We start from the raw sequence: 22,045 nt of genomic DNA on the forward strand, positions 1-22,045 counted from the left end.
CAGTGGCACAATGTATTATCTTTTACTTCATTATTAACTTGATTATTAAAATTGCGAAGGAGATCATAATATGATTACATGATCGATATATATATTGGATGGTGGTAGAACCTTTTGTGGTTTGACTCCGGCGGCACCACCGTCACACCTATTTCTGCCTTATAACAGCAGTGTTAAGCGCGACTGTATTCTGGTTTGAAGGCTGTGGTAAGGGAAACATACTTTTCCGAGGCGTTCCAGCTTAGTCCTCAAGGGTAGCGGCGCGTCTCTGGCCAACCTCCGGCACGAATATCTAATCCTATCTGTAGTCACGTACCATCACGTGGACTGCAAGCTCATCTGCCACTCCATATTATATAAAAAAAATGTAGTATCTCTTATAGTGCCGTTCACCTATCAGAATTGTTAAGGACAAATACAAGTGTAGCTAGCTACCTATTTCTACTTCGCTACGGCATTTGCGGTATGATAAAGGGCAACCTTGATGGAGATTAAAAATTGAATGTAGAAATAATTTGAGCAAAAAATAAATAAAATTTCAATGTTTGTTTTGCAGTTTATAAAACACGTTTCCGTAGTGAACACTTATAATTTAAATAAATATTTTACTCAAATTACAGTAAAGCTAGATTTATTTCAAAAGTACACGTTCTTATCGTTTAAATAACTTTAAGTAATCATACATTTTATTATATGCTTACACAATAGTATATTTATTTACAACCAGTTTATTATTATTTGTGTAATAATTTTATTAATGACTTGTTTCCTTACCCAGTTACCTAATAAACCTGCTGCCTACCTGCCTAACACCAATATGAAGTATATAAAAAAGTTTATTAAAATAGATCTACTAACGGCGGAGTAATTCGTGTACATACATAAAAAAAATATACCGGCGGACTTGAGAATCACCTCCTTTTTGAAGTCGGTTAAAAATACGATACAGGTAAAAATAACCGTTGCAACACCGTTTGACCGATTTATGTTTTTTCATAGAGGTTATTATGCAATCTGTCATATTACGACTTACTTTACGACAAGATCTTAATTTATTTCGTGATATTGCGACAACACATTTAATTCATATCACAGTTTTTTTTTTCTTTTTTTTTATAATATAGGAGTAGCAGATGAGCATGCAGTCCACCTGATGGTAAGTGGCTACTGCCGCCCATGGACATCTGTAATCAACCCCAGATAGGATTAGATATTCCTACCTGAAGTAAGCTACAGATGCACCTCTACTCCTGAGGACTAAGCTGGAACGCCTCGGAAAAGTATGTCTCCCTTACCACACCCTTCAAACCAGAACACAGCAGCGCTTAACTCTGCTGTTATAAGGCAGAAATAGGTGTGGCGGTGGTGCCGCCGGAGTCGAACCACAAAGGGTCCTACCACCTTCAAACATAGTCCACACGAAGTCACAGGCGGAAGCTAGTACAGTGTTACTGGTACTATAAGATCAAATATCAATAAAATATCGTATCGATCTAGATCTAATATATTACGATAACAGTATGCTATTGCGTGTATGGTTAGCTCCAATATCGGTCAGCAACGGTTATTAGTTCCATAATAACAGCTATTAGTATCTCGGTGGGAGATAAACATCGACTGTCCATACTTTATATGAAATGCTTGGATTATGACCTACTAAGATACTTCAGCGTAATAAGATAGATATTAATACGATATAATTTAACAAGCAAACTTGTTAACCTTTCTGTTTGTTAATTAGGTTAGGTGCCTACTAGTAATGGATTTCTTACATCATGATTAACTTATTACTGTCACACTGCTGTGCGCAGTTTCAGAATGAGAAATTTGTAAACCAAAGTGTCAAAAAGCCAAAATACACTATTCTGTAGAAGTAGCATGCAGTCTACCTGATGGGAAGTGGCTACTGCCGCCCATCTGTAAACAACCCCACATCTATGGCCATCTTCAAGATCTTATTTGAGGTCAGATCAGATCAGGTCAGATCTTATTTGGCCATAGATGACTTGTTAATACTGAACATAGATTAGTAAAGATTACTCACTTCTAACAAGAAAATGTGACCTTTTGACAATTATCACTGTCATTTATTTTCGTGTTTGAAAAATATTTAAAAAAATACATTTTTAGATCATTTACGAATGAAACGATATTTCTTCGCATTTTTTCTTCGATTTCATATTTTTGCACCACTTATCTGCGCATGTTGGAATTGTTTCGCGTAAATTACACCATGACAGCCATTAAATGGCTGACAGAATTGTCAGCCGTTTAAGTCATTTAATGGCTTCCTTCAATTACAAGGCGGTGAGATATCTTTTTTTTTTTTTTTTTTTTTTTTATAATATCAGAGTAGCAGACGAGCTTGCAGTCCACGTGATGGTAAGTGGCTACTGCCGCCCATGGACATTTGTAATCAATCCCAGATAGGATTTGATATTCCTACCTGAGGTCGGCCACAGATGCGCCGCTACCCCTGAGGACTAAGATGGAACGCCTCGGAAAAGTCTGTCTCCCTTACCACAATCTATACTTATCTATGATAGTGAAGACTAAGTTTGAACGCGGGGATAAATATATCCCCCTCCCAATGGAAATACAGTAGCGTTTAACACTGCTTTTATTAGGCAAAACTAGGTGTTGCTTTCGTGTCTCCGGAGTCGAATCACAAAGGGTTCTACCACCTTCAAAGTTATGTAAATAAATAAATAAAATCAGCGTTCGGTGGAGGCAACAAAGTTATGTATCTAGATTTCCCTCGGCGGATAGTTCAGTCAACTTGGTTCAGCGTCGGTTAGTTAATACTTAACTGCAATAATTGTGCCCGTGAGTCATTGACTCTGCGTGGATCATCGTGCGTTGAACCGATGCCAAATACGTAGGTTTGTGGTGTCAGGACAGTATAGGCCTGTATAGAGTAGTTTGCTAAATAGTATAGCTAACAAAATTTCCACTTAGAATGTTAACATTTTATCAGCCGACTTCTCAAAAAACATTAGTTCTCAATGCGTCTACGGGGAGGATTTTTCGAATGGATGTGGTTGTCAAAATTTGAAAGTAAAAGGAACAGCCAAATAGCGAGTTGATATAAAAAAATATATACTTACTGATATTATCTTTCTGGTGGGGTAAATGTAAAAAAATACTTATTTGATAGGTACATTTAACTATATGATATCATGGATTAAGCGTTGCTCATACCAACTACTGTTTACAAATGTGTTTAACAACACAGACAAAAACTCGCTCGTCTGTATTTACCCTTATTTTGTCAGCGAACATCACTTATTATCTTCGTCGTGTGTAATTACATTTCATCGATACAACAGCACGCGTTATCGAACACACGGAGGAAAGTGACAAATTACACATCAATTATGTCTCTCGCAATTATTTTGGGTCCAATTACACTGATTCGTATATTACGTTCTTCACACGTTAGAATTGGTTCAGAAAAAAACGAGAATTGCAAATGTAATTAAAGCGAGTCAGTTTCGATTAGTGAATCGTGGAGAAGTTACTAAATAGACTGCTATTAAATATGGATAAATTTGTAAAGATTACGCTGATTGGATCTGAAAATCATACAATGTAGTGAAAACAATATCATTCGTAGTAGATTTTTTAGAAGACTATCTTTATCCGCGCCTTCGTTTGCCGTCAAAGGTTTTGTCACTTACGTTATACAGTGAATAATCTTGAGGTTATACGCCGAAGAAAAATCTTTTATATGTACGCCTGAACGATTTTCTGATAAGAAAGGATGGAATTCTTTCGCCTCATAAGGCAGGACTTACCGACGTCGTGTTCATCGATTAAGGACACTTATCTTGACCTTTCAATACAATTACATAATATATATTATATATATATTTCTTATTTGCGTGTATATGTCACTGAACTCCTCCTAAACGACTGGACTGATTTTGATGAAATTTGTTGTGTGTGTTCAAGGGGACTTGAGAATGGTTTAGATTCACAAATTAGTCCGTGGGAAAAGGTTTTTTTAGTAGAATCGGAAACTATGCATTTGTACAAGTGATGATCTTTAGCAAAGTTGTTGTCCAAGAGCCCACGAGGGTTTGGGAATTGGTAAGACCAATTTTCGACAGATGGCACCACTGTCATTCCAATGCAGGTACAAAATTTTCCGTTTTATGTAGGTATGTCATATTATTTCTTTAAAATGCGGGCGAAGCCGCGGGCACCACTAGTTTATGTATAAAAACGATAGGTGATGCTTGCACTATTCGCTTATGAAATTAAGGGTGTGGTAAGGCGTTATAATTTTGATGCGTTCCAACTTAAAGTCATGATTTGTGTTGATTTAATGAACGTCTCTTACGAAATTTGGTAGCAGTTTCACAGAGCGTCAGGTGGACCGCATAAGCGCTTATTACTTGATTTATATAAAAAGACGTCAATGAGTAAAGTAAAGTAAAGAAGTCAATGAGTAATCATTGACTTCATCAATAGTTTTTAAATATCACTTACTAACGTTCGCTAGTACCTTAAAATCAATCTTAATTATTATTTGCGTCCCAAATATTAAATTGGACACTTATTGCCTGGAAAAAATTGACAAATTGTTACTTATTACAATAGTATTTTTTAATATGTTGATATTAATTTAATTTACTCGTATAATCCTTATTATCAGACATATTATCTACTAATGGACGTGGTCTTGTTTACTTTTGACATACCTCGTTATGTTTTATCCTTGTATTCTATTCTTTATCTTGTTTCATTTCATCAAAGTAAATTCGTTGTTCACCTGGCTTTAACATGTCAATTATAAATTAATTGATCTTGCTGCAAACATCCCGTGTGTATATTGGCTAGTGTCTTTTTTAGTACCATACTAAGAGATATGTCACCGCATCTGTAAATACATCTGCCAGATCAATATTATCTAAGAATATTTTATTCATAACTTCAAAGAACTGGAAGGAAGAACTGAGAACAATCTAGCATTATGTGATACTTACATTATTCAATGCTTAGATCTTGTGCAGTGATAGCCTAGTGGTTAAGAAATGCGGCCTCTCGATAGAGGGGTCCGAGGTTCAAATCCCAGGCACGCACCTCTGATTTTCAAATTTATGTGCGTATTAGAAATTAATTATCACTTGCTTAAACGGTGAAGGAAAACATCGTGAGGAAACCTGCATACCTGAGAGATTTATAAAAAAAAACTCAACGGTATGGGAAGTCTACCAATACGCACTTGGCCAGTGCGGTGGACTATGGCCTAATCCTTCTCATTCTGAGAGGAGACCCGTGCCCAGCAGTGGGACAGTAATGGGTTGATGATGATGATGATGAAGATCTTGTGGCTTAGTTACATGCATTAACACATAGCATGCTCATTACTTACATAGTTATTAATATGGTTGTATGAATGTTTGATAGGGACATATATTTATAAAGACACCAATAGGCCTATTAGGTAAATTACATGTATATTTTATACACAACCTCTTTGACCTTTTTCGTCTATAGCAGACACTACGCGCTGCTCAAAAGATCTAAGCTGATCCTAAGCTTGTATTGCATATGCTATTCAGTACGAAGGTAACAGAAGTGCCACACACTTCTAATGAATTGCAATACCACCACCATCACCATGCGACTTGTTAAAAATATTATTATAATGTTAAACTTTATAAATCACTGAAGAATATTCACGCATGATTCATGTAGAGAATCTCGAAGAAAGGAAACAAAAAACAGGATATACTGTTAAGTTTATGTACATTGTAAGATCACAACAGATGACTAAATTTTGCATATATTTATATCCATTTAATCTTATATGACGAATAGCTACACTAGGGTTGCCACCCATGCTGTAATTTAAATAGTATTGGTCTATATTTTAGTAAATTAATAATATATAATTAAATAAATAATACTATAATAAATCCTTACTAATATTATAAATCTGAAAGTAACTCTGTCTGTCTGTCTGTCTGTCTGGCTGTCTCTTCTTCACGCCTAAACCACTGAACCGATTTTAATGAAATTTTGTACAAAGATAGTCTGAGACCCGAGAAAGGACATAGGATAGTTTTTATCCTGGAAATCCCACGGGAACTAGGGATGGCGACCTAAGATCGATTAATCGGAGAATCGATCTTTTGGATAAAAAAAATCGATATTTCGATATTTTAATCGATATTAGTAAGGATTGAATCTTAAACTATGCATTTGATCAAGTGATGATCTTCAGCAGAGTTGTTGTCTATGAGCCCACGAAGGTTTCAGAGTTGGTACGACCAAACTTCGCCAGATGGAGCCACTGTCATTCCAATGAAGGTATGAATTTTCAGTTTTATGTATGTTAGTATGTCACATTATTTTATTTTAAACGCGGGCGAAGCCGCGGGCAAAAACTAGTAATATATAATTGTAACATAGGTATGTGGATTTTTACTCTTGATTTTCCGTAAGTATATTTTTGCAAGATTTAATAAAAATACTTTTTTTTCTTCTTAAAATGTGGCAACCCTAAACAACACCACGCTATCATCAAAAGCTCAGTCCTAATAATGTGTGTCACCCGCTCGAATTTGTCAACACTTAGCTGACATCAACAGAGAACCCATCCATCAATTTGCGCCATAAGAAGTGCCTATTTAACGTTGAGGTGATAAATTTTACGTAACTGAACTGTAAGTATTTATTACACCTATGAGATTAACGTTTTTTCGTAATGTTTTTTCGAGTATGTATGTCTGTCTCATATTCAAATTGTATTGAGTCCTCCAAATAAATCCAAATAAGTCCTCCAAAAACTATATTTTGTACATAGTGAATTGATACTAATATACTTATTTTAGATAATTGCAATACTATTACTGATTTTTGGGTAATTTACAGATTAATTAGTCTCTATGAGTTAGGTAATTCAATCATAAAACATGTAATCACCATCTCCATAACAAGCTTAAATGAGATTCATAATTACTTAAATAAATCATTCAAAGTTTTATTTTGTGTATTTTTTAAAACAATAATTTAATACACGATAATATACGTAGGTATTACAATTATTTAATGAAACAATATCCTTTATATTCAGTACTAAAGAGCAATCAAATAATATTTTAGCGAAGTAATTAAACAAATCCGCAAATAAATTAAATGAAACTCTACAATCTCTACACACAATTGTTAAGTAAAGGGTTCGACCTTCGAACGTTGAAGGCTTCAAGGCTCGCGGCGCTCTGTTTCGGTCGACGGACAGTCACTTCCGTTCATCAATGTCAACTGACGGGTTTTTGGGAAAGCGGACCGAAGTTTAGTCTTAGTTAGTTTTTTTGTTAACTGAGTTATTAACGCACCACTTAAGGTGAACCTGAGGATACAGGCTGTTGATGACAAAATAATATGTTTCTATAAAATATTATTGTTAGATCCGTTCGCTGTGTATCCGACAAAAAGCTCACTAGCATGCAGTCTTAATGGTAAGTGACTACTGCCGGCCATAAGTAATACATGTTATGTTAAATTAGTTAGTTTGCTGTGTGGTACGATTGCCAAGTCAATATATTTTTTTAAACAAAAGATTTTTAATATTGATTTGGTATCTATAAAATAATGTTAGGTTAGCTAATTACCTATAAACTTAAGACAGAAGGTCCCTTAAGTAGGTACTGAATAAATTAACCGAATTGGTATTACATGGATCTCTTTTAAGTTAGAAAAAGTGAGTTGAGAAATTTGTTTTTATCTTTACCAGTTGTCTTTCATCGCATAAATGTTACTACAGCAGCCTTTCATCGGTATTTCTGTCGAATTTCACATATAATTTTTCTTTCACGAGAATATACTCTACATAGGAATCTGTCAATATTTACGTTAATTTCATTACGGAGTTACATTTCCATTTGTGAAGAACCGACGCAAATTATGATGTGAGCTAAAAATAAACAAGCAAGTACACAGCTCGTGAGATACTTGTTGACTGAGAAGCAGGGATGTTATAGCTCGGTAACCGTGACCGAATCTATCGGATCTTTAAAATAATAATATATCGGAATGTATGAGACTATAACTGAATCCGGTATGTAAGTTGCGAACAATTTCGGATAAGGGTAATCTAAATGACACACTATTAAGCTAAGTTGTTGCCTGACCAAGCCGACGTTGTTCAGTTACTTTACAAATAATAGCAAATCAGTACTTGTTTTCTTTTTTAACTTTAATAAATCCTTAAAAATCCAATATTTATGACCACATCTATCAAATTCCAGTATGTAACTAAAAAATCATATAGGTATATAACGATGTAATGTTTATAATAAATTCGTATCCATATCCAGATCCGAAATTTCATGAACATAACATCCCTACTGGGAAGCTTCATATTTATATAGCTCTCGAAATCTGAACCGTTGAGTCACTTGTGCAAAGCTACTTATTAATTGAGAAGTAAGGCCGCCTTATATTGATTTCCCTGTAGGTTTATTGATTTTGTAAATTATTATTGCTGATTGGTAAGCAATGAAAATGTACTGGTGTTAAAGTTATGTGTAATATACTTATTAGGTTATTTTTAGTATATATATAGTTTTGAGTATTATTTTAGTTGATGGTAGTAGAGCTCTTTGAAATTCGTATTTGACGATCCATCAATCCATCGTCCATCAATCGTCACAATCTTTTCTTATATTAGCTGTGTAACCTGCTGTGTTCTAGTTAAAGCGGATGTAGTTAGGTAGATTCAGTTTGTCGAAGTGTTTAATTAATGTATGAAATAATTAATAGTAAAACTAAGATCTATATGTAGTTAATAGGCGACGGTGGACACTTAAGACTATTTTGACTGCAAAGTCATTTGCTGCTTCGATTACATAAAAAAATAATTCCATTATTTTTTTTTATTTCCCTGCTTCCCGTTTTGAAATATGTAATCATACATCGGTTGTTCTTCAAAGTGGTGTCATTAATTATTATCATATTAATACATAGGTCATATTAATTATTATCATATTAATACATACCACTTCAACTCACGGACACGTAATAAAGAAGTATGTCAACTTTAACCAAGCCAGTTACTTTTATTGGATTCTAAGCGTCTAACATCATTAGCTGGAGTTAGCCTTTCAATGTGTCACTCACTTAGTGACAATACGACCTCAGCTACAAAGCGATCGGAACTGGAATTGAACTACTAATCAAATAACAGTCGTTGTGGTATTGCCCCTGAAAAGCTTTCACTAAATCTGGAGGTCTCTATTATGAGGCTACGAAGTTTCGGATCTACTCGTATTTCAAAATAAATTTGACAAGTATCTTTAATTTTGGTGACGTTTTTCAAGGACATAGTATTTTACATCGAAAAAAATGTTAAGGATCAGAAAAATAAGATTAAGGTTGCTGTAGAACCGTTTACCATCCTTAGTTTGCTTATCACCGTCGAACCTGTCTAATAACACCAGTGTTATCAGCTGCTGTATTCCGGTTTGAAGGGAGACATAGTATTCATTATAGGGAGAGAGGACGGAGACATAGTATTCATATCTTATTCAAGGCGATCCAACTTAGTTCGTAATTGTAGACCTACTTCAACAAGGTCAAAGATGTGTTAGTACTCCTAAGGCCTTCCTAAGTTAGATTTTCCATCAGAAAAACTAGGCTCGTTTACTACTTACGCTCGTTAAAGAATTACCGATTAACGACTAGAATGGTACTAACATTCTAAGAAATTGTCACGTGTTCTGTAATAGTTATCCAACTACCTGATACAAAGTGTTTGTTATACCGACAAGCTCCTATTGTCGATATGAATCATCGGAACTAGGTTTTCCCCAATACCAGGAACTGTTTAATGCCTATAGTACCTACTTCATGCGATTTGGTTAGTTAATTAGGAAAGTTCCGTATAAAATAATGCTTTAACAAATATAAACATAGACAAATTATAATGTGAAACATATGTATATCTGTCACATCCACGCAGTCCCTTTGCAATCAACGTGCGTGTGGCGAGCGTGATAAGAAGTGTACGAAACTATACAAAACGATAGGACGCAAGTAGGACGTGCATACAGACCAAATGACACGAAAGGAATACCCGCGTGACAGAAAAAGGCACTTTATGATAAAGGAAATCTTAGTTTGAACCTATGAGTGTAAAAGATAATTAAATCTCATCATTATCACTATTCCATTGCTGGGCACGGGTCGCCTCTCTAAATGAGAAGAATTGGGCCATAGTCAACTTTTTTTAAGATTTCTCAGGTTTCCTCATGATGTTTTCCTTCGCCGTTTAAGCAAGTCATCAATTATTTTTATACGCACATAACTTTGAAAAATCAGATCAGCGTGCCTGGGAGACGAACCTTGGACCCCTTGATCAAGAGGCTGAGTTTCTTAATCACTAGGCTATCACTGCTTGCCGTAACTAAATATATTTTTTTAAACTGTATAATAATGTTTACAAACCACTAGTAGTGTTGATGAGGAACTCGGAGGCTGCTTCAAAGTTATGACGAGGACATCTCTAAGAACCAAATAATTACCACCCAACAAAAAAAGGCACTTCGTGCCTAAATCTACAGTAATGTGCTAACGAGTATGGTAATGCGTTTTTAACGAGTCGATCTGCATTGCAAATTCATCCAAGGCTCGGCATTAGTGACAATGTGGATACGAATGCTTCAAACATAACATTGTGGTTTGTTTGATTAGTAGAAGGTCGTGTGTGTGTGCTCTTCAATTTAATTAATGTTAGTACTTATCACGTAGCATGGTTTGTTTTGTGTAGAGTATAGATGTAGCAAACGAGCCAATACTTCCGATAAGATGAAAATCTTTCCTGAGTTTAGTCACAGATGCGTTACTAAACTTGGGGAATAAGTTGGAACGTCTCAGAAAAGTATGTCTTTTTTACCACAAATGTGTAAACAAACACAAACCTAGAAAAAAATATTTCTATCCAGCCGCTGTTAGTGCAATTCAGACTGCTCCTTTGACCTCGGCAGTCCACTATTGGACACAGCCCTCCCCTAATTGGATCTACTCAGACCGGTCCTACAAACTCTGCGTTCAACGCTAACTTCTTTTGGTCGTCAGTCCCCTTGTTTCTGAGAGGCTTTAGACGCGTCTCCGACTTACTAGGTGTACTTGAGGAACCCTAAGAAATATTTAAATGGATCGTTTCAGTCTTTGTTAGCTACGTACAGGAATGACCAATTATGCCAGTAACACGGACAAAACGAACAAAATAAGCCCCAGACTGAATAGACATTCATTCAGTCATTCGACTGACTGATCAGAAGTCTGAATTAATAACTGACCGGAGATTGAATGGGGAACTCTCTACCACGGTGGACACTGCTCCACATGTCTACTATACTCCTTCCATATTTGATTACGTTATCGTCCCAACATTATTCCGCTTATAATACGTTACATCCTATTCACCGCAATCTGGCAGCATTATGTTAACAAAGCCGATGTCGAAACATCCGAAACCGCCTAATACCACTCGTGTGCCCGTAGACATACTAACCGAATAGACTCCGAACGCAAAGCAAACTCTATGATTTTATAACTAAGGTAAAAATTATGTCACACAGAGTCGCTCCTTATTGATGCTATTATGGGTTATTCCCTATTCCCTTGTCGACGAAAGAAATTAATTATTTTTCGAAAAAATCTTTAATTCCCTCATGCAATTATGCATCTGTTGTTAATGAACAGCAAAGCTAGTTACTATAATACTATAGAAAATCATCTAAGGTGGATCTTACTAGCAGTGGAAATCCTATGGATATAAGCACAATAATGAAAAAATATAAATATATATCGGACCTAAGTATATAATTGGTCTTACATGAAATACTTGTTTTAGTCAAGTTACTCAAGGTGTAAAAATAATATTTGGAGTCTATTTTTTTCCTTCGTCTACGCGTATCCGATACGGCACGGCCTTAATCTGTCATGCACACCGCACCCTAATGACAGTACAATGCTGCAGGGTGTTTGTATGTACATGTATGCCTACCTGTATTCATGTTGATGTACATAGAATATACTAGACTTAGTTGTAACTAGTTTTTGCCCGCGGCTTCGTCCGCGTTTAAAAGAAAATAATATAACATACTAACATACATAAAACTGAAAATTCGTACTTTCAACTTTGCTAGAAATCATCACTTGATCAAATGCATAGTTTACGATTCAATCCTTACTAATATCGATTAAAATAATCGATCTTTTGGGTCCAAAAGATCGATTCTCCGATTAATCGATCTTAGATCGCCATCCCTAGTTTCCATGAGATTTCCGGGATAAAAACTATCCTATGTCCTTTCTCGGGTCTCTGACTATCTTTGTACAAAATTTCATTAAAATCGGTTCAGTGGTTTGGGTGTGAAGAAGAGACAACCAGACAGACAGACAGAGTTACTTTCGGATTTATAATATTAGTAAGGATTGTAGTAATTTTGATGTAAGTTCTGTTGAGTGCATTAATAAAATTATGTTAAGACTCTACATTTACATTAGGCGGATTCTGCCACATAAGTGCCACTAGTGTTAAGTGTTGCTGGATTCTGCTTTAAAGGATGTGGAGAGGAATTAAATTTTAAGTCAGTCCTCAGAGGTAACTACTAACGCATTTTGTAAACTTCAAACGATATTCAATATTTTTCGTGATAAAAAACGTTGCTGGCAGAGACTACTTGGTAAGTTTATCACTAATTTAGGTAAAATGCTTGCTCGTTAGCAACTAGGATCATAAAAAATGTAATACATTTTTATAATCTTACCCCTAAAGTATTATAAAACAATGGAGAAAAAAATTAAAAAGGGTCAATTATTATTTTTTCATTCAAATAAGCACACACAAACGCTATCTTGGACTTTTCTTAGTTTTTTACAAAGTGACGGACAAAGAAGACTTTATGAACGAGTTTTTCTTTTTCGGTATCAAATAGGCACACCCAAACGCAAAGTTGAACCTTATTCAATTAATAAATTTAAAGTCATTATCAAAAGCAAACTTAGTCGTAAAGCTTATTATAAAATTTCTGATTATATTAATGATAAAACAGCTTGGGACTGATCAACAACAAAATTATTACTTAATTAAGTAAATGTCAAAGTGTAGCGTATCTTGCTGAACAAACTTCTTTTTTTTAGATAAATGTAAAGGAAGATACTGGAGCTAATGCTTTATTAATTATATGTAACAATAATGGCATTTAAAAAAAAATGAAAAAGAGAATAATTATTTTTAAAATTAAAAAAGACAAACCCACTGAGTTTCTTACCGGATCTTCTCAGTAGAGGTCGCGTTCCGATCCGGTAGTAGTGTAAGAAAATATTGTAACTGACAATTTGTAAGTGCCGCCGTTGGCCTATACAAAATAAATATATTTCATTTCATTTCATTAGTATGTACAAACCTTTGTGCGAGGTCATGGTTCGGTGCGTCCGGTATTGTGAGCGATGGCGACGTCATCCCAGTGTTGCAACGGTGTGTGACTGATGCGGCGGGTGTCGCTTACAGTGGAAGGGCAGGGTTACATACACAAGAACTGGTTGCGGTGGACATGATCGCATATCCCGTACCCAACTACCCACGTATGTAGAAATCTTATACGTTAGGAAAATGGTAACCGGGATGAAGAATAGTGTGTGATTCTTAACTACGTTATATTTGATGACGTTACGTTTAATTCTATTATTATATAAACTAAATTTAATTTGTACACACGCTTGACGAATCCCAACAAAGCGTCCCAAAGGCAAACATGTGGATAGAGTGTGTGACATGGTTCTCTTGCAAACAAATTAAGCCAAACGTTTGAAGAGATTGAGGGTGGTAGATTTTTCGGCTTTTATTTGTTTATGGTCGAGGTTCGAGTCAAATTGAACCAATAAACAAACAACCAACTCTACACTGTACAAAGTAGGCATGAGTATCGGCCTTATGACTAAATTTGGTGATATAAGTCTTCTTTACGCTTACTCTAACGGCTTACTAACGGAGACGTAGAGCACGAAGTATGTCATCAGCTTTACTACGAGTATCATTGTTTACATTATACGAAGAAAACGATACGAAGAAATTTGAAATATAGTATCAGGTTGAGCAACTTGCAGGTAACATTAAACCTTACCGTTTCGGTTGCCTTATCGATACGAAGGTCGCGCAGAAGGAAATGACTTGGCAAAGTTTCACATTACACTACATTATCCTTTATCGTGCAGGAAATTAAAAATACGAACATGTGTTAGCACCTGTCATGGCCTCATGTCATAAAGTAAATTTTGATATAAATTACTCGCTAACTATTAGTCGCTAATTATTTTTAAAGGTGGTAGAACAAACATACATAGTAACTAAGACCCGTGAGAACCCACCGCAGAATATATTTGTAGCGTGAAGCAGTTTTGCATTTTAGTGGATGGATGTGAATGAGAGCTGACTTACATATGAGGTGAGAATCTTAGTCCTCAGAAGTAGTAACCGATCTGGGATCGGCTTTAGGTAGAACGTTTGTTTTAGATGGAATTGGTTAAAGAGCCACGGGCGGTAGTAAAGACTTACCATCAGGTGGACTGCATGCTCCGTTGCTAATTCAATCTTATATGTAAAATAAATTAGATCCTAATGGAGTGCATATATTTTCTGTACTATAGACAGCTTAAGCTAATAGGGTCGTAAAGGAACGAATTCATTTTGTGGCATTACATCAGTCAAATAAATTTTAATGTAAAACAACGCTTACTGATATTATTGGTGACATTATACGGCGTAATATTGCGGAGCCAATCAATGTGTATAAATCCCTTATATAATACCCTTACAATTAATTGTGTCTGTCTTACAGTAACATTTGAAGGCGGTAGAACCCTCTATGGTATGATTCCGGCGGCACCGCCACGCCTACTTCTGCCTTATAACAGCAGTGTTAAGCGCTGCTGACTTCTTGTTTGAACGGCGTGGTACAAGACATTCCTGCGTAGTCTTCAGATTAGCGGCGCATCTATGGCACACCTCAGACCAAAAAAAATTACTATTTTTGAAAAGCAATGTCTTTATTGTGCTCACGGTATGTTATTTCAAATTATTTTGAATTTGAGTAGAGTTGCCCTACTAATAAATGTAAATAGATTCAGACAAGTAACAATTTGTATGACGGGAGAAAATTGGAACAGATTTTAAGCGTGAGAGAATTACCCGTAGAGCAGACGGGAAAGGTGCGAGCGCCACGTGCCAATAAAATAAAATTGAATCCGCCGTGAATTGGACGAGGTGGCTTTTATGAGATTTACTCCGATGTGCTGACGTCAAGAAAATAAGAATATTTTAAGATGAGCTTCTTCGCGGTCTGATTTTCAATTTCTAAGCGCGGCTAGTTATTTTCGGGGTAGAAATAATCTCTGTTATGTTCTTTGTACAGTCTGCATCTGTATACTGAGACTATATTAAAACAGCATATTGACATACTCGCAAATTTTGGAAACAGCTGCCTGATCTTGTATACACTTTAAAAATGTTTTTTTAGGCTCATAGAAAATAATAAGCCATTATGCCCTATTTCACTTCTATGGACGATAAATATTAAAATTCTGTCTTAGTTCTCGTCTTAATTTATATATTGATATAAAACTTAACTTAATTTTATATTGATATAAAACTTGTAAACTTCATGTAGTTTAATAAGCTTTATGCTGTCTGTCAGTCTGTGTAACTCATCAGGTACATGAGATAGATAATCATTTACAAAATCATAAGCGGTGAATCAGTTAATCACCATCGCTTTTACCTCGTCATGCTTATAACAAACAGTTGGAAGTATAGGTATTGTGTGCGTTGAGTCAGTCAGTATGAATGACGCAGTCCACTCGTGGGGAAACGCTTCTGACGTAAGGGTCCTGAAGTTGTTGGTTATTATTTTCCTTTAAGACAGGAAAAATGATGTTTCTGTGTAAAAAATGTAGAATGCATAAATCAGTCATACTGTTTAGGTTTAAGGCCCCGTGATATGAGTGCCCGCCGAGAGACCAAGATTCAAATTTTTTTTTTTAATTAGGTGTGCATTTGAAATTAGTTATTTGTGGTCATTGTTGTTAATTATAAACGAAATATCGTGAGGAACATAGTTGAAAAAAATCCTTAATGATTTTAACCAAGTCATTTATATTTATGTCACTCGCTCTAACGCTGAATAATAAATGGTGAAGAAACCTAAGTATCAAATTGTTCTCTATTAACTTTTTATATGCTTTAAGTCATTCACACGACAAAGGATTTCTTGGCTCATTAAAACTAAAACTCCCTTTGACCTCTATATTATTGTAACTTCAACATTATTCAGTTACAACGCTACGTCTATACTCACAATGACCACATTCATGGCCAATATTTATTTTGCTCCGCTCGCGAGGTCTGCTCAAGGCTCAAACTTCTTACTTTCCAAGTGAATTAATGTATTAATTTATTCTCACTGATTAGATAGATCTCTGAGACTGAACACTGTCGTGGCTTATTTAAATATTCCTGTCACTGACACCACTGTCTTAAGATTTTTTGTTTAAAACAACGTACCGGTAATGTGTGCTGTCTTGATTTCTTTTATAATACTCGTATTAATAAATATGGAGTATCTTGTGCCACTTCTTCTCCATAGCGAAACACCTTCTGAAGCGGTGGTAGTTTGTTGACTTTCAAAAAGTATTCTATATGAATCTATTTTGAATAAATGAGATTTAATTTGATTTGATTTGATTGAATTGCTACTTCAACATGCAAACGCATGCATGACAACGAATTATAAGCATGCATTTTATGTTAAGTGGCTACTGTAATCAACTGCAACAGAAGCGTTGCGATTCGGGACCAAGTTGGAACTGATAAGGATGTCCTCTTCTACATTCAAATTGAACACTAACACAGCACTAAACACTGCTGTTATTAGGAAGATATAGCTCAGTGGTTGCGCCCCCGGAGCCAAAACATAATTCAACCACCTTGATGATTTATGATGAAGAATTCTACTTTAGTCCCCTAGGATAGCTTCTGTGATAGCTTCAGATCTAGCGCTTGTAAGACAAAAATATTTATTTTTTTCTTTAAAAGTATTTACTTTAACCCATGATTAGTTTCAATTATTGAAATGGTTAATTTCTCGACCAATCTGCAATGAAGCCACGTGTCAGAGTACACTATAAGTTAAGGTGGGAGCAAGACCCGTGCCCAGAAGATAAAAATTGTTATACCAATAGATAAATTTCTTTGCAAAATATTTCCTCACTCCGATCAGTATTGTCCCCGAAACTGAGTAAGTAGGCTTCACAAAAAGAGTCCGCGGCAAATTCTTGTCTAGAGTTTTTGCGATCCTTTCTATATTCAAGGCTGAGGCCCGGATGCCCAATGAAGGGTGGAGCGAACCGTTGAAATACTTAATTGGGAGTAAGTAAATAAAAAGTGGTATGATGTCCTCTGAATTTTAAATTGTGCGTAAACAACGTTAAATAGCTGTGAAGGAAAATATCGAGATGTGTTGAGTTACGTAATCTTCAGGATTACATGAAAAATAAAATAAATCCAATAAACTTATTAGATTTTCAGTCTCCAATACTATTGAGCAATACTCGTATGTATTTAGGTATTATGTACGTCTCTCAAAAACGTATTTACTGTGATCAAAACATTTCTTACATGCTCTGTAGGCAGAGACATGTAAGTATCGTGTTCAGCTAGTCTTTCGATTTTTCCTTATTTAAACCCTCGTTTGACCCTACTTTGAACGTCAGTAACTCAGTGTGATGACCGTTACATTATATAATTAATTTAACGAAATATTTCTACTAGGCCAACGTTTCTAAACCTAGGGCCCGCAAACCACAAGTATTCAGCAGCAGCACGTGGTATAATCCACGAAGTTGTAGATTACAATGAAATGATTAAGCACCCCTGTGATAAGTAATAGTCTGTAACCATTAATAGTAGTTTTTTCCGATAATATCGCTTTATCCAAGTTATTTTAAATAACTTGCAGGTTCGTCAAGCTAAATGGTACTTGGTATTATAAATACCAAAGGCAAGTAGGTATCTACCATCAGTAAATAACCATTTACAGCCCGCTATCACAATTGGCCGCTCCCAGCAACATTTGCCGTTGAAAGATACCATTATTTAGTTGATATAGCCGCGCCTTTACGTTAACTAAATGAGGCATGATGCTATTGATGGCTAGAAAACGTAATCCTTTTAATAGGGAACATAGGCTAAAATATAATATAAGACTAAAATACAGACTAAAATGTAAAATGTGTGGGAAGAATCTTTAGTGTTATTTCAGAATTTCTGCATTTTGAGTAAGCTTGGAAGTTTAGTTGTACTTAATCCTGGGTTTACTTGTAGCTTTGTTTCTTTGATTAAAGTAAGTTTGTTTTTTTTTCAGGTGTTAAAACATCAGTCACCATAATGATAAGCCGGTGAATTTCCAGTCCATCAAGTTTGGTAAGTTCTAATTATAAATATAAAGCTCATAAGCATTGGCACCCCTGGCATCTGTGGAAACTAATTCATGGACACCGACTCCATAATAAAGCCAAAGCTAAAGCCGATCGCAGGTGCGTTGCCACTCCTGAAGACTTAAGATGGTTGCCTCATGTGTGCAAATCAGCCGGCATTGACACCTTTCCACCGCAACCATAAACTGCATCTTGCTAAAAATTTGTGTGGTTTTATCATACTGACTTCACTATTTCCACAACTATCTAAATAGTTATCTATTAACGTCCGTAATTTATAATAAATCGATCCAGTTTTTGTCTCTCAAAAATAGAAATTTAAGAATTTCTATCTACTTATCCAAATGGCGACATTTCTTTAATGTTCAGCTTAATAAAAGTTTCTTGCACTTTACAGAGCCCCTGTTTTGGGTTAAAATTTAACTAAAGAAAACTATACTAATGTATTGTACGTAATGTAGTATAATTAAACTGAAATACAACGTAGACCCTAAAGGGACCCGAGATAGTCAGCAGAACCGCAATTAAGACGTTCGCGATAAGATTCATACCATGAAACTGTTCAAACTATGACAGGCGGACGGAGGTCCAGAATACTTCCCTAAATTAATTACACAAGTTCCAACTGGGTTGAACTAAGTTGAGATCCCAACATACGGTCTTAATACAGACGTGACTAGCGTCCGTTAGTAATTAATCAATCTTAGCCAATTTTTGCCTACTAAACTTCGAAATTTCACCCACTCGAAATTTGAAAAATTTGAACTATCTAGTGCTAGTGGTGCGTGAGTGGTAAGCTGGTAACATTTAATTAGTAGATCGCGATATAAAACTAATTTGCAAACTTGGAGCATTTTATTATTTTTTACATTTCTAACTAGATTTAAGACAAGGGTCATAGCAGACAAAAATAAATTTAATTATTGTAAGTAAAAAGTAATAAAAAAAACTTAATTATTGAACTTGTCACAACGAATCATATGAACCCAAATAGAAGGGGTTTTCTATTAACCACTGAAAAGTTCCACTGTAAACCACCTAGCTCCATCGTCAGAAAAGCTATAAGATGCCATAGTATAGTTCGTCTTCCGAACTACAAATATATGTACATACAAAAAATCATTTCAATGTGATAATAACAAGTAGATTATAATCGACATCGACTTGATTACATTGTTATTTAAGTGAAGCTAACAAAAGCGTGTTAAAATCAGTGTTGCGTCTTATTACAAGATGTTTATTAACTTGTTACATCAGTATGTATGTGTCAAATATAACAACTAAGTTTTAACTCATTCTACTTGAGTGACTGAGCTGAAATAAATAACACTTATGTAAGTTGGATGACGATGCATTATTATCTTACTATTTAGCTGATCTAATGATACACCCGGATACTAACCAAAGCAATAATTAATTGGTATTTGAGTTAACTAAACATTTTTAGTTACAAATCTTTTCACAAGTTTTATTAAATCTTCTTGCGTTTTGTCTGTTCAGGAATCTAGTAATAATTTTTACACCAGCTATAGACTTGAAATTTTAAACATATCTCAGATTAAGTTAGCATTACCCTAAAAAAACTCCATACTCCCAAGACTAATAAGGTAAGAATATAATGTTAATATGACGATTTATCAAAGAAAAATATTGTTAAATATACCACGTTTTACGACTCCGCGACGTAAAAAATAATTTAAACGACAATCGTTTTACGATCAAAATATGAATACAGTATTTCAACCGCAGTAGATAATCACATGAGCATCTTATCATTTTAGGAAGCTCCTAATAATAGTCCGTAAATACATATGTTGTGAAAATAACGCATTTAAACCGAAGGATTTTGCGATCATTTTCACAACAAAGAGACTCGGCGACGCAATTACGTGAAATACAATCAGTTTTCATCAGTTGTGCCATCGTTTATTTAATTTACACATCTTTGTACCTTTCGTGTTGGATGTTTAAAAAGGTTTTAATTTTGCGAAATAATCCATTGTGCTTTGTTTATATGTATTTACCTACGCGATATATTTATTTAAAGTTGTAGATTTTCATATTTGACATTTTCTGTCTACTAGATAATACAGTGATATAAATCATATTTTTGTCTTAAAATATGAATGCAAATATTAAGATAGGTAATTTATTAGTTACCGCTCGTTATGCGTTATCCGATACTATTGCGACTAACTATCGAATGTTGCATACAATACAAAATAAACTGAATATGTAGAATAACAGTGAAATAACAAGCCCCTTGCGCATGTGAAACCTGCTCTAATCTCAGCGCTTCAAGAGACGGCGACTGCAAACATCGCCCCTATCACGGATTACTCGAACGTATCTCTCGATTATGCGACAAATGTGTAAAAAAGGTGTCCGTTTGTGATTTCAAAATAAGTGCAGCCTTTTATGTTCATGTACCTATTTCACGCTAAAATAACATAATATTGTTTTAATTTAGTTATATTTATTAAAGTCGGAATTTCAGTACCTATCTATTATGATATAGGATAGGAAACACACAGATAATCTTAGTTATAATTTTAAAGTATTGAAATTTCAAAGAACTTAACAGGATAACATTTATCTTAAAATGTAAAATTCTATCTATCAACTGTAGTTCGCGTTATATAATACTCTTCTGTATAAAAAACCGTCGTTCAAATATCACTTGACGTTAACTCGTTTTAAAATAAATAACGATTTGTCACACGTTTAACTTTATGATATACAGTCAATTTTAGCTTTTCTTACTACAAAATAAAGTGTCAATTTATATTGATATGATTTTTAGTGTGCAAAAACTTATTAAATAAAAATGAAAATACACTAAAGATATAGATTCCATGTTTTTAAGTTTAAATTACTGTGAACTTTCCTGCTGCTGTTGAAAAAAAGACATGAATATATTTTTCATTTGACGAAAGAGATTCTTGCGATTCGTAAACCAATGGTAACATTATTGTACAGAATACCTATCTCTAAATCGTGGCTATCTATGTATGTGTATTGTATATATATTTTCCTTGCACATGTTAACCGTGAGTGCATCGGAGACAGGAGCACGAGGCGCCCCATAGACGAAGGAAGCAAATAGACTCCCAGTTTGATAAACTTTCTGGCATTATATAACTCTTATAATCGTAGGTAACTCTTATAATAATGGCACGCTTACGCATTTTACTACTGGTTTAATTAAATGACTCGTGTATCCGAACCAATCGCCATGTTATCTGAGTTTATCGGAAATACAAATGTAATTAAATTCAAGTTCAAATGGCATTATATCACATTTTTGAAGAAGTCTTTTTTAATCTCAACTAGCTTTCAAAGGTATTTCGCTAAAAATCGTCAGTAGTGGCTCAAGAAACTCCTTGCCTAAATAATATGATTTTTCATTAATTTATTGCCAAGACTCAGGCTTATAGTATTGTAGACCTAACATGTACATCATAATACAATTACAAAATATATTTTCATTTTCTTACTTATATAATCGAACTGTCTCAACAAATAAAATTATTTA

At 34.8% G+C, this 22,045-nt stretch overlaps 1 protein-coding gene across 2 annotated transcripts in view; it reads left to right on the forward strand.

The window, feature by feature from the left end:
- Positions 1 to 22,045, forward strand: part of LOC140749972 (uncharacterized) — a 109,379-nt gene that overhangs the window by 46,266 nt on the left and 41,068 nt on the right. For both annotated transcript variants that reach the window (XM_073083254.1, XM_073083249.1), the window contains exon 2: positions 18,438 to 18,496. The gene's annotated coding sequence lies outside the window, so the exon portion shown is untranslated. The remainder of the gene's footprint in view (positions 1 to 18,437; positions 18,497 to 22,045) is intronic.

Source organism: Epargyreus clarus, unplaced genomic scaffold (genome assembly GCF_041222505.1).
Source record: "Epargyreus clarus isolate Ecla_fem2 unplaced genomic scaffold, WU_Ecla_fem_2.2 ptg000003l, whole genome shotgun sequence".
In the NCBI taxonomy this organism is placed as follows: Eukaryota; Metazoa; Arthropoda; class Insecta; order Lepidoptera; family Hesperiidae; genus Epargyreus; species Epargyreus clarus.